We start from the raw sequence: 14,226 nt of genomic DNA, 5'->3' as shown, positions 1-14,226 counted from the left end.
GGCCTTCCACGAAGAAAAAGTCCTGCTTCCAGGACCCCGGGTTGGACATCGAGCCCTCTATCAAAGTGGACTCATTGTTGGCTTTTTGTAAATAGTAAAAGCCCTTGGACTTGGGAAGGGGCATGAGGTTGTAGAGGAAATGCACCTCTGTCGCCGTAGGAGCGCGTTTAAACAGCTTCGTGAATGCAACGAAAAGGCAGCTTAAAGTCAGCCAGCCATTGGGAGCCAGCTGAAGCGGGGCAAGGTCGAAGTAGTTAAGGATCGCAATAAAGAACGGGTGTAATGGGATGGTACCACCCGCCTTCAGGATGTGCTCGCTGAGGGCCACGAAGCCGGGCCTAGGACTGTCAGCCCGACATGTCTCCTGAGGAACATATAACGCGTACTCTGGAGGGACGCGATGGTGATCCACGATGTCCATCAGTTTGTTTTCGAACACACGCGACACCAGTTCGGTTGCCAGTAAAGGAGCATCGTCCGGTTCATTGGAAGTCACCTGTCGTCGTGCCCTCGGCATATCTGCAAAATAAAAAAAAAAATGTGAGGAAGGAACAGAACACTTGACCCTCCATTTTTTCTTCCTAGAAAGAGTCTTCCATCGAGGGAGCGACTGCAAAAGTGCTAAGCTAGGAAAAACCAAGACTAGGGGCTGAGGAGAAGCAGAGGCAGCCCCATGACAGTCATCAGGCGAGGATGGGCTGGAAGGCTCAAGCAGAAGGTGTTCTTCCATAAACTCCAACTCCCTCCACAACTCTAAGAGGGTCACCCTAAGGCTCGCTACATGGTCATTAAAGTCTGGGGGGACAGGTGATCCGTCTCCTCTCGACACCGAGTCGATCTCGCTCTCCACCACCCAAATTTTACGCCTAAGTTCAGCCATGTACTCAAGATGGCGGATACGGGCCTGCCTTAAGGAGTCATAGTCCTGGTGAGGGTTTCCCTCAGGGGACTCTGAGTCTGAAGACAGGTCAATAAACTCAACCCCCGGAGGTATGTCGGACGGGCCTTCATTGGCCATGAGACCTCGTCCCGAAAGCGAAAAGGGGTTCAAGTATAAATGAGGGGATGGCTACAAAACAAAAAGGAATAGGCTTAATATCTCTAGATGCAAACGTTCTAAATGGCCCACTACAGGGTATAAAAAAGAGGGGCATGCATATGGTCAAACTTACTACAAGCTCATGCCAAGGTACCCCATCCCGAGTAATGCTAATTTGGACCCAATGAATGTGAGGGAAAACGAAAATATACCTCAAGCAGATAAGATGGAGCGTTGTCGAGGTCGAAAGGAGGTCGAGGGCCAAAAAGCACCAAATGGTCGAAGCACGTCTCTGCAGAAATAAACAAAAATGGTGTGTTAGCCCCCAAATAGACATACCAAAGAATTAGCTCATATATATATATATATATATATAAAAAGAGATGAAAAAATAAAATGAGGGAAGCTATGGCAAAAATGTGGGAGTGGGGGATTGAACCCTTTACCTCTTGGAAGGGGAAGGATTCTCAAAACCACTAAGCCAAAGAAGTAAGATGAAAATAATGAGACATGCATGAAGGCCTATTTATAAGAATCAAGGAGAATAGTCTACAAGAGCACCTAAAGGTCCTCTCCTAGACTGGGGGGCAAGTGTGGATGCTCAATATTCCGCGCCCGTAAAAGATCCCAGACGCGTGCTAAGGTCTCATGAAGGCCTAAATGCGTGTTTGAACCACGGGACGCTCGGACCATCGTCCTTTGGAAACAACCTCACATCAACTGGTGATGCGTGAGGTCCCAGCCGCATCACCACGGCCTCGCTCGGACGTGCCTAGGCGCGAGGCCCGCCTCGCGTGCGCGCATCACCATGGCCTCGCTCGGCCATGCCCCAGGTGCGCGACTCGCCTCGCGCGCGCATCATCACGGCCTTGCTCGGCCATGCCCCAAGCGCGCGGGCCGCCTCGCACGCACGTCCACTGCCTCTCTCGGCCACGCCCCAGGCGCGTGTCCCGCCTCGCGCGCGCACCTCCACGGCCTCACTCGGCCACGCCTTAGGCGCGCGGCTCGCCTCGCGCCTGCACCACCATGGCCTCGCTCGGCCATGCCCCAGGCGCGCGGCCTGCCTCGCGTGCGCGCATGATCATGGCCTCGCTCGGACGCACCTAGGCCCGAGGCCCCTACCTCCATCTTGGCATCTTGGGGGGAGCCCGTATAACCCGCGAGGCCATGGCTCGGCCATGCCTAGGCCAAGAGCACCATCTCACGTGCAACGTCTTGGAGCGCCCCGCAGCCTCGCGGCGGGCGCTCGTGGGAGCCTCTCCCACGATCTACGCCTATATGGCGACCTTGCTCCAATGGGTCTTGTCCCGAGGCACCGCTTGCATGATGCCAGTTTCAAGGTGACCCACAAGAGACAAAAAGAGTACGTACAAGGTACCTCTAAAGGGGTACGTACATGCCTGCTAGGATCAGGGGACAGGTCTGACACCCGTGCCCAACAAGTAGTGGTGGTTGGGAGTAGTACGAGGAATGGCAATGCCACCACCGCGTCTCTGACACCCGTACAAGGCAAGTAGTGGAGCCATGACCGGGTGCAAAAGCTAAGGTGCTCCCACAAACTCTGACCATATACTAGAACCAACACCACTACCCCTGGAGCCACTCTTCTGTTAGTGTACTCATGTACCATCTGGTCCCCTGGACCACCATGTACCCAGGGCCATTAGTGCCTACTATAAAATGAACTCTAGCTCCACCTGAAAAGGGATTGGAAAATTTACTGTGGCAAGTGCTTGAGAGTGAATGAAAAATTGATTTCTCCATTGTTGTTATGCCATTATTCTTGAGATATTACTTAAATTTCTAAGGCTATTTTATTGACAGTCTTTACTTTGCAATTTTTTCCAACTTAACTTAGTTGACGAGTTCTCACCGTCAACATGTTACATTTGATTATTTTGATAGCGTTTTTAGTTTGTTCTATTATATAAATCATAATGATTTTTTACGCTTATAATATGTTTCTAAATCATAACATATTAAAAGTCTAGTAATAAAATTTTGTTACTTTACTGTGGATAATATGTTTTAAATTTTATTTTGATAAGTATACTTGTAGGGTTTTTTTTTAATTAAAAGATTTTCATTATTGTATTTTGATAAAACAAAATCAAAATTAATCATAAAATGTAATTCTCAATAGATTGATAAACCATAAGTATTAAATTAAACAATAACTAATTCAAACCATGAATGTGTCTACTTCACGAGATCTTAGTTCTAACTTAAGTTTGAAAGCATAACATAATAAAGTTTTATAATCTTGAACATTTTTTACTTTAAAAATGAAAAACAGAAACATTACAAGATACACAAAAGTAAACCATGCACTAAACTTGCTACATTCTTCAATTCATCATCCTTTGTGCACTTGTGTTTGTTGCGAGTCCATTTGCTTAACTACAACAAAATTTAAATAATTAATGCTTCAACTTAAAGTTAATAGTAAACTAAAAGAGTATGTGACGCCCCACGTCACTATGGCTGCTTTCTGGAATGACGACTGGCCCTACAAACCAAGACAAGTCTTTCCAGCGTGCTTTGTCCTCACTCGCACACTTCCTGGGAAAACTTCCTAGGAGGTCACCCATCCCTAGATTACTCCAGGCCAAGCACGCTTAAATTTGGAGTTCTCAAGTGATGGGCTACCAAAAAGAAGATGCACCTTCCTGATATAGGTAGTACCCATCAATCCATTTAAGCCCTCTTCAACTGTGTAGTCCCATACCTACACAGTCTTAGAATCATCACACTTGACCTTCCCCAGGCGGTGTGGGATTGCACAGCTTACCCGGTCTTTCTCCTTACGGATCACATGATTCTGACTGTCACAGAGTACATACAAAAAGTTGATTCAATATGCTCTTGTTTCCATTGTGACATCGACTTGCTCAACTACATAAGAAATTAAATGATTAATACTCAAACTCATACCTGATAGTGAACTGTAAAATAGAACAAATAGAACTACCAAAAAAAAAAATTAATCAACAGTTGTCATGGATGGTTTCCCTTGATTGCATGATAATTATTGTGAGTGCCTAATTTCATAAAGAATATGAAAAGATTCCAAGACTTAAAGTTGCCAATATGCAGTGGTTTGTCAATCAATGGCATTTCAATAGAGATGTCTACTTGATAAAAATGATAGAATGATTACAAATTATGCACTTAGATACCAAAGTAGAAATATCTATTTCCAATAAGATACTAGTGATGCAAACCTATATTTCTCGATAGTAGTGCTTTGGCAAATTATCATAAGATAAATTTGATCAAAAAAATAGAATCTTATATTTTTAATATTTATGTACTAACTGATCAACCTGCAAAATATTTACACTTAAACTTATCACAAGAAAATTTAAAAATATATACATATTTAAAGCAAGGAATACACAATTCATTTCTGGAAATGATAACACACAATATGATGTCTCTAAGTATCGGATAGTAATGGGTTGGTCACAAAACTACTGTCATCACGCTAGGGGGATTTAGGGAAAGAAGAAGAAATAAAATAACTATTGTATTTATCTTTAATGACTAGGCAAACAAAGAAATTATGTATATTCTGCCCAATGTGAAACTCTTAAAAAAAAATGGTATCATGATAAAACACAAACCAAATGATAAAACATAATGATAATAAAACTGAATCAGATATCCTTTTGGAGCCCAAAAGTACAAACTTTCACACAATAACTCACAAAAATAGAGAGAGAAACAAAGCAAGAGGTTATTATTACAAAAATATCAAACAGATTCAAAGATGCAACTAGTTTTTTAAATATATATATATAAAAATAGAGAAAAAAACCTTTGGTTTTGTGTAAACTTTTGGTAATAATCTACAGAAAATGAACAAAAAGACACCAGGAAGTAATTGAGCCTAATAATCTTCCAATAAGACCAATTCAGGAAGAAAATCATTCCAACACTCTAATTTGGTGAAAAAATCATAACATTTCAATTCCTATACTGATTCGATTTTGAGGCCATTCTCATGTACAAATGTGTCTTAAGTTTGAAAACAGTTATCATTAAGCAAATAAATAGAGAAAGCTTCTCTAGCTAGTAGCTACTAATCAACAATATCCAGATCACATAATATTATATTTACCATGACTTTTATTTACTTAATTCAATAAAACTCATAAACATTTGAAATTTGAATGTCTAAGAAAATAAGGGTGTTGACCCTGATTTTGGTCAACTGACACCGAGTCAAAAATGCTTGTTGTAGACAGATATGTTGAAATGAGAATAATAACAAAAACAGTAAAGCACACAAGAATTTATAATGGTTCGGCCCCAGAATCTGGTAATAACCTATGTCCACTTGAGCTGTTATTGATATAATATTTCAAGGGAGTGATCAAAGAACTAGGGTTCAATGAGTTTCACCAACCTCTGAAGAACAAAACAATATATCAAATGTGATAGCTCTAGCTCACTCGTAAATCTCTAATCTCCAGTAATTTGAAAGCCAAAAGTCCCTTCCTTGAGCCATTTTTTCACTATATATAGGCTCAAGGAAGATTACATTAATTAGTTACATATATTATTTCCTAAATAATCAGATACTCAGGAAATCATGAGAGATCATTTTGGATATGATCATAACTGCATAAGATTTTCTCCAAATATGACGAGTATACGACCAAGCTGGTCGTATATAACGATTGAGCGTTGCGCCGTGGAAATCTGGTCGATGGTCGAACAAGACTTCTGCCAGATATTAGCCACGTGTACCAAATGTTTGCCATGTCATCCATGCCTGTTTTTTGGATAACATTTGCCCCCAAGTTTTTTTAATGCGACCAGCAATAAAGAAACTTTAGGGAAACAACCGTTCATATGCCTCATGAAATCTGTCAGAGTCTTCGTGCGTTTTTGAAAAACGTGCCATAATTATGTCTAATCAGGCCTTTTCGGTTTTCAAGAAACCAATGTGACGGCTCATACACTTCCCCACGTTTTGAAAATGGGAAAGACACTTTTTGCTATACTTCAGCCTCTATAAGTAACCTTTTTATCTCTCTTATAATCCTTTAATCACCATTTTAATCAAGAACTTTCAAGAACTTTGCTCCGGAGCCCAGAATTTCGAAACAATTCAAACGTCCTGCCGAAGATATTTCCGACTCAAAATTTTTATTTTTCTGAATCTCCAACCTTTGCCCAGGTAATCTCTCAGTCTTTCAAAATTTTTGTGATGCCATGCATGTAGTTACTGTGCTCTGTGATTTCCTGCGTTCATGAGTAGAAATTTATGAGGATTTTGTATAAGCCATCTGATGCTTGGTAAGAAAGTGTATTTCTTCTTTAGATAAGTTAGGAGCTAGTTCAATAGTAAGGATCATAGGCTTAGGGCGTAAGATCGAAGTAAAAATTCGATCTTTAAGCTAGTTGAAAAAACTGGGTTTTTTCCCGCCCTTTAGGAGTTGAAAAAGTTTCTTTTCAAAAAACATTTTATTTCCTTTTTGATCCATTTTTCAAACTGCTAGCACCAAACTTAGTGTATGGGTAGGATGCTGCTGGTCAATAGACGCGAGCAAAGTTATCCCAATCCCCCACGTAACTCCCCAGGCTATGTGTCTTATCTCCTCCTTTGTCTATTTGCAGTTCATATGCAAGACCCTTGGGGAGGAGAAAAACCCATCGAAGATGACCTCCTAGCTCAGCTGCTTGAAGGCGAAGAAAACCCCTCTACTCTGATACCAGATATCCTTTTCTCTTGCCCTAGCTCAAATACTTCTTCAGTTCCAACCCAAAGAATGGCTCGTACAAAAACCAAAGCTCAAAAAAGGTAAATCCCTAACTCCTCATGCCAGCCTACTGCTGATGCCCCATCGACCAATGGTCAAGGCGAAAACGTTCCTGACGCCAATGTACAAAGGCATGCCCGTCCTCGACACGCTGCTCAGCCGGATGTCGAGTGGCATGTTGTTCCCCAGAGTAGAGTGACGATTAGGATGATCGCCAACTACTTAAATAAGTATAAACTGATAGGGGTGACCCTGGTTAAACCTTCCCTCCACCAGAGGGCCAACCTGCCAAGCGGGGCCTACAGCGCCTGGTCACGGTTTCACATTGAGGCAGGTGCCACTTTGCCTCTTCACTCATTCTTTCAGGGGGTGGCAAATTATTTTGGAGTTGCTGTTAGGGTTTTATGCCCTAATTAAAACCCAAATTCTTTGTAATCTCATTTTATTATCAATAAAAGAATAGAAATCATTTTTTGACTTGGTCAATCACTTTGCTCACATGTTTTATTTTCATGATTATTTATTTAATATAAACTTCTATTAAACCCCGAGCATATAGCTAATCTTATTTATAGTGACGTAATCACAGTGGAATATAAATATGATTATATGTTAAAAAATAAGTTAGTCCTAAGATTAGTCAGTGCACCGGATTTACACTGACTTGCCAATCTACGATATGATCTACTTACACATTACAGTGTTATGTTCTTTCCAGAACATTAGCAAAGTAGATAAGATCAGATGTATTTGTTACATCGGACAGGACCGATATTGACAGTTGATAAGATAAGTAAACATACCGTTATTATCTATTCTAGTCATATCATATAGTTGACCATAGGTCAATTCAATCTCAATTCTGAGTGGTTAGTATTCTAACTTATTGTATTATTTGAGTTCTTTGACTTGTTCGTTACCAGCTTACCCTACGGACTAGCCCATACTTACATCTTGGGAACTCGGTAGTATAATTGAGTGGGAGTGTTAATCATAGATATGAACATCTATAGCTTCTGATGAAGAAGTGAAACGATGGTTTCCTTTTAGTTTGGTTCAAGGTGTTAAATGATAGAGATCTCATTTCAGTAATTAAATTAGTTTACTGAAATATCATTTACAAGGAACTAAGTGTTTTAAGGATAAAATACAATGAGGGGTAAAACGGTATTTTAGTCCTATCTCATTGTAGACCGTCTATAGAGGATTGAGTGACAATTATGGTTGTAACAATGGATAATTAATAGCGTATCTATATTTGTTATAGAGCGTTTTATGAATTCAAGAGTGCAATTCCAAGTCTATAGTGGAGTCACGAGGAATTAATAAGTTAGTAAATTTATTTGTTAGATTTATGATAACTTATTGGAGCTTGATTTCATAGGCCCATGGTCCCCATTGTACCTTGGATAAAATCATCTAGATAGTCTCAATTAATTGATTTAATCATCAATTAGAATTATCAAAGTTGACCAGGTCAATTTTGGATAGTTTCACAGAGTTGTGTAATTTTGAGAAGAAAAGAGAAATTATGGCAGATTTATTAATTAAGATAAATTGGTATCTAAATTAATAAATAAATTTAAATCAAGGTTCAAATTATAAATAATTAATTTGATAAAGGATTTAAATAATTATTTAATTAATTAAATCAATAGAAAATAATACAGGCCTTGATTTTAAGTCCAATGGGCTTATAATCAAATGGGAAATTTCACGGGCCTATAGCCCATGATAATTTCGACCTAGGGCTTCAAAATGGCTGTTATTTTATTGATTTTTTAATTAAATTAAATGGCCTAATTGAGTCTATAAAAGGAGTGCTTATAGAGAAGTCAAAAAAGGGTTTTTGATAAGTCAGATTTTCTGATAGTTTTATATTCTCTCTAAACACAAGTCCTTTTCTAAGCCTCTTTGTATTTTCTCTTCTTCTCTCTATATCTATCTCATGTGTTGAGAATTGCCCACACTAGTCTAGGTGGTTCTAAGGATACATTGGAAGATCGTGAAGAAAATAGAAGATCGGTTCAGTTTCTTGATAATACTCTGCGACAGAGAGGATACAAGAGTTAGAGAAACTGAAGGAAGGACTCTTAATTCCGCTGCGTATACTGTAAGTATTCTATTTTTGTTTCTCTTTGAATTCAATTTTAGAAACATGTTTTAGGCTATCTCGTATTAATTTGTTTAATATTAGATATACATGAAAATAAATAAAGATCCTGTATAAGTTTTTCCAACAGTTGCCCCCTTTCAAACTACCCCAAATGGATATAGAATGCTAGCCGCACTCTATATCCTTTACAAACTCAAAAAATGGTCAAAGCCCACTCCCCACGAGGTCAACTTTCTTTTTGACCTTAAGTCCAACGCTAACCAAGAAGGCACGAGGTTTTTCCATTTTTGCCATCAAGAAACCAGGCGCACTTTCCTGACCGAGACTACTCACATCTCCAATGTGGGGAGGTGTCATCAGGAATACTTTCTTACACCCGACTTAGTCGCAGACAACTTGGCCTTCACTTTAGGTGGTACAAATTCTTATGTCACTAGCATCTTCGCTTAGTGTTTTTCTGCCATAATGTTTTGAAATTTCATTGTGTTCCAGGCCCATGGTTACCTCCGATCCCAACTCCAGGAATGAAGTCAAGGGCGGCACTCTTAGCCAGCATGCCGAATGCTGATAAGAATGTCAAAAGTTTAGTTACTGAGGCTAACCTTAGGTTGGTCGGCCTCTGGAATCCCCAACCAGCGACGAGCGAACCTTCGGCGGAAAACGCTTAAGCCGAAGTGGAACCCAAGCAGCAACCCCAAGTGTCTCCTCCGCGGAGGAGACCAACTGGAGTTACGATCAGGGAACTTGCCGTCCCTCACCAAACAGAGAAACCCTTGGCCCCTGAGGGCAAAGGAAAACAAAAGGCTGCTGAGTCTACCGAACTTTCTGACGATTCGTCGGATGAAAATGGTATAATAATCTCGCTTTTAAATCATTTTCCAATTCCCTCTCATCTATTTGATGGGGATGGCAACTTTAAGAATGCTCCCTCCTTAAATTCATATTTCTTCCAGGCAGTAGGTAGTTCAGTTAATAATGTTACGACCAGTAGTTGTAGCGTGGGTACTTTACTTGTAATCCTTTTGCTTTCATTCTTTTACCCTGTGTGATCATTTAGTCTTACTGCTTGTGTTGCTTCCTTTTCTGTAGGTATGGACTCCGAGGACGTTTTTGAGCGCAACCAGCTGCTGCTGCTTCTTCTGCTCAAAAGAAAGATAGCAAGAGGGCCCAAGGGGAAAGTAGCAAGACCCCCTCGAAGAAGGCTCGAACAGCCGATGTTCCAGCCACTGCCCCCTCCAAGGAGAACTCACCACCTCCACCTTCCTCCGAGCAGGTGACTCCCACTCCTGCTGATCTACAACCTTCTTACAAGGCTCCTCACAAAGAGGCATTGGACACTCGGCCCGAAGGCTCCCTGCCCAGCCTCGTGGTCAACTCAGTTAGGGAGAGGATATACAAGCTCTCCAAGCACAAACGCAGCCAGGCAGCCATTACTGAAACTGCCTCCATGGAGGCTGATCAGGTCATCAACATAGGGCTGAATGAGATAGTCAGCGTAAGTTTTCTCCTGTTACTTTATTATTTATTTCTGATTTCTTGTCCTTACTTAATCTTATTTTCTGTCTTCAGGGGCTGCTAACTTTAACTGCTGGCTGGCGCCATGTTGGGGTGTTGGTTTCTCGGGGAAAGAACTTTGACTCCAGGCTTGCCGAGACTAAGCAAGCACTTGAGGCTGAACACAACAAGCTGCTCGAGGAGAATAAGGAGCTGTCCAAACAGAAAGAACAATTGTGCGAGGACAAAGCTACTCTCACCAAGGAGCTTCTAGACGCCTGAGATGCCTTGAAGAAAGCCAACGACTCCCGGGAAAAAATCAAGGAAAGTGCCAAGCTCAACACTCAAGCATGTACTCAGCTTGAGCTTGACCTGATCACTAGCAGGCAGGAGACGAGGGAGCTTGAAAAACGAATGCAGGAGCTCGAGGAGGTCGGGGCCAAGAATTTGAAGAAGTACAAGGAGGCCACTCACCTCTGCTTCTATGAATTCTGGAAGCATAACTGGGAGGCTAACTTCGACTACTTGTCCGAACGTTTGAAGAAGACTCTGATGGCGCAGTGCGCTATCCGGCTGTAAGAAGAAGAAAAGGCCAAAGTGCCTGCCTCCCAAGCAGGGGGGATTGATGGTGCTGATGCTGAAGCTGGTCCTTCGGCCGACCAAGGAACTCCTCCCAACCCCCAGGATCCTCCAGATCCTTAAGAATTTTTCTGTTTTTATTTCGTTTTCACGGCCCACGGGTCGTATTGTAAAGACAATTTTTTTTTGTTGCTGCAGGGGCATCTTTTTACTTTTAATTAAACAATGTAAAAGAATGCCTTTTGATATTATAATATTTCTGTCTATTATAACATCTGTTCGCATGACCGAACTTAGCATAGTACTTTGGCTTGATTTAACAAAATATAAATTTTGAAAAATACTCTAAGTACCGTAGCATGCTTTCACTTATTTTGTTCATGGGTTTACATACCTCTTGGTATGCTTTGCTATCGATGTACCTTATATGCCCCCCAAGTGATCGAGGAGCTTTAGGTCCTTTGTCACTTGCCTTGACCATGACCTGTGCGAACATTACTGCTCGGTACGAAATTTAACACTTATAATACAGCAAAACAACACACGTAATGAACAAATACTTGTAAAAATAAATTTAAAAAGGTTGGCAAGAATGACTGGCTGCGCGCAGTCCCTTATAATTCTCGTATTAAAAATGGACTAAACATGTCTTTACGAGTGATCTTAAAAATATCTTACACTTATAAGCGATTAGCCATACAATGTGGCTAACCCTTTTTCAAAACTTGTAAATAGTAAAATTAATACAAGCCAGTCCTTTAAAAAGGACTGTTTATTGATAATACTTGCGCAGGTGTTCTCTGTTCTAGTAGCATGGAACGAGATCTCCATTTAAGCATGCAAGCTTGTAGGTGCTTGGATGAAGGACTTCTTCAATCTGGTAAGGTCCTTCCCAGTTTGGTCCGAGTACTCCAGCAGTTGGGTCGCGGGTGCTTAAGAAAAATCGTCGAAGTACTAGATCTCTAACGTTGAACTTTCTTTCTTTCACCTTTGAGTTAAAATACTGGGAGACTTTTTACTGGTACGTAGTTACTCAGAGTTGGGCTTTTTCCTGTTTCTCTTCAAGTGAGTCTAGGGACTCCATCATCAGTTGGCTATTCTGGTCCTGGTCGTATGTAATTTGTTGATGTGAGGGCAGATCTAACTCGACGGGCAACATAGCTTCATACCCGTACGCTAAGGAGTACGGGGTATGACTTGTCGCTGTTCGATGAGAAGTTCTATACGACCAGAGTACTTCAAGCAGCTGTTCTGGCCATGCTCCTTTAGCATCTTCAAGTCTTTTCTTCAGGGTATCTTTAAGTGTTTTGTTCACTGCTTCGACTTCCCATTTTCTTGTGGGTGTGCGACTGAAGAAAAGCTTTTGACGATTCCATGCCTTTCGCAGAAGTCTGTGAATAAGTCGCTGTCAAACTGGGTGCCGTTGTCTGAGACAATTTTTCGAGGCAAACCATATTGGCAAACAATGTTCTTGATGACAAAGTCAAGAACTTTCTTGGTCGTTATGGTAGCGAGCGGCTCAACTTCAACCCATTTGGTGAAGTAGTCGACTGCTACGACTGCATATTTTACTCCACCCTTCCTTGTTGGCAGGGATCCAATCAAGTCTATACCCCATACTGCGAAAGGCCAAGGACTCTGCATTTGCTTTAACTCATTGGGAGCTGCGCGTGGGATCTTGGAAAACCTCTGACACTTATCGCATTTTCGCACAAACTCCATTGAGTCCTCATTCATAGTCGGCCAGAAATAACCCTGCCTCATAATCTTTTTTGACAAGCTCTACCCCTTAGCGTGGTCCCCACATAAGCCTTCATGTACTTCCTTCATTAGTTCTTTATCCTTTTCCGGTGTAATGCATCTGAGCAGTGGCATGGAATATCCTCTTCGGTAAAGGACACCATCGACCAGTGTATACCTAACAACCTGTCTTTGAAGAGTTCTGGCTTTGTTTCTATCTACTGGTAGTACACCATTTGTGAGATACTCCAAGTATGGTGCCATCCATGTATCCTCCATCCGGATTTCCATAATTATTTCGTCTGCTCGTATGCTCGACTCGCATAATCTCTCTACTGGCACTATATTCAAAGTGTCAGTGTCTTTCGCACTAGCAAGTTTGGCTAAGGCATCTGTGTTTGAATTCTGATCTCGGGGAATTTGCTAGAGGGTATACTTTTCGAATTGTGCCAACATATCTCTAGTTTTGTTTAAGTAGGCCACCATTTTGAGGCCCCGTGCTTGATACTCCCCTAAGACTTGATTCACTACCAGCTGTGAATCACTGTAGATATCAAGCACTTTTATATTCATGTCTTTGGCTAACCTTAGTCCTGCGAGGAGTGCTTCATATTCGGCCTCATTGTTCGATGCGGTGAAATCGAACCTAATAGCGCAGTGAAATCGATGCCCTTCTGGCGTTATCAATATCACTCCTACTCCTGCGTGAGATTCGTTGGATGATCCATCCGTGAATAACCTCCACGAAGGAGTTTTGACTTGTGGCTCAGGCGCACTAGGTTCTTCGCACTGCTCGTCGTCTGGGAGCTCAGTGAATTCAGCGATAAGGTCAGCCAAGACTTGTCCTTTTACTGCTGCTCGCGGTGAATATGTGATATCGAACTGCCCGAGTTCGACTGCCCATTTCAATATGCGCCCAGCCGCCTTTGGCTTTTGCAGAACTTGCTGAAGGGGTTGGTCAGTTAAGACTGTGATGGGATGGGCTTGGAAGTAAGGACGTAACTTTCGATTGGAGGATACCTCAATTCAGCCCTGATTAACCTCTTGCTTACATAGTAAACCGCCTTTTGTACGCCTTCTTCCTCTCGCACTAGCACCACACTGGCATCAAATTCGGTGATCGCTAGGTAAATGAACAAAGTTTCTCCATCCATGGGTTTTGATAAAACATGAGGTTGTGCCATGTGGGCCTTTAAGGCCTGGAAAGCCTGCTCACAGTCTCTAGTCCATTCGAATTTCTTGTTGCCTCTAAGTAGATTGAAGAAAGGGACGCATTTATCCGTCGACTTGGAAATGAATCTACTTAGTGCGGCAATTCTTCCAGTTAAACTTTGCACATCCTTGATTTTCATTGGCAATTTCATGTCGATCAGGGATTTTATCTTGTTGGCATTGGCCTCAATTCCCCTCGAATTAACAATAAAACCCAAAAATTTCCCTGATCCTACTCCGAAGGAACATTTGAGAGGATTTAACTTCATCTGATA

This window comes from Humulus lupulus, chromosome X (assembly GCF_963169125.1).
Source record: "Humulus lupulus chromosome X, drHumLupu1.1, whole genome shotgun sequence".
NCBI classification, from domain to species: Eukaryota; Viridiplantae; Streptophyta; class Magnoliopsida; order Rosales; family Cannabaceae; genus Humulus; species Humulus lupulus.
Note: the sequence above shows the minus strand (reverse complement) of the source record.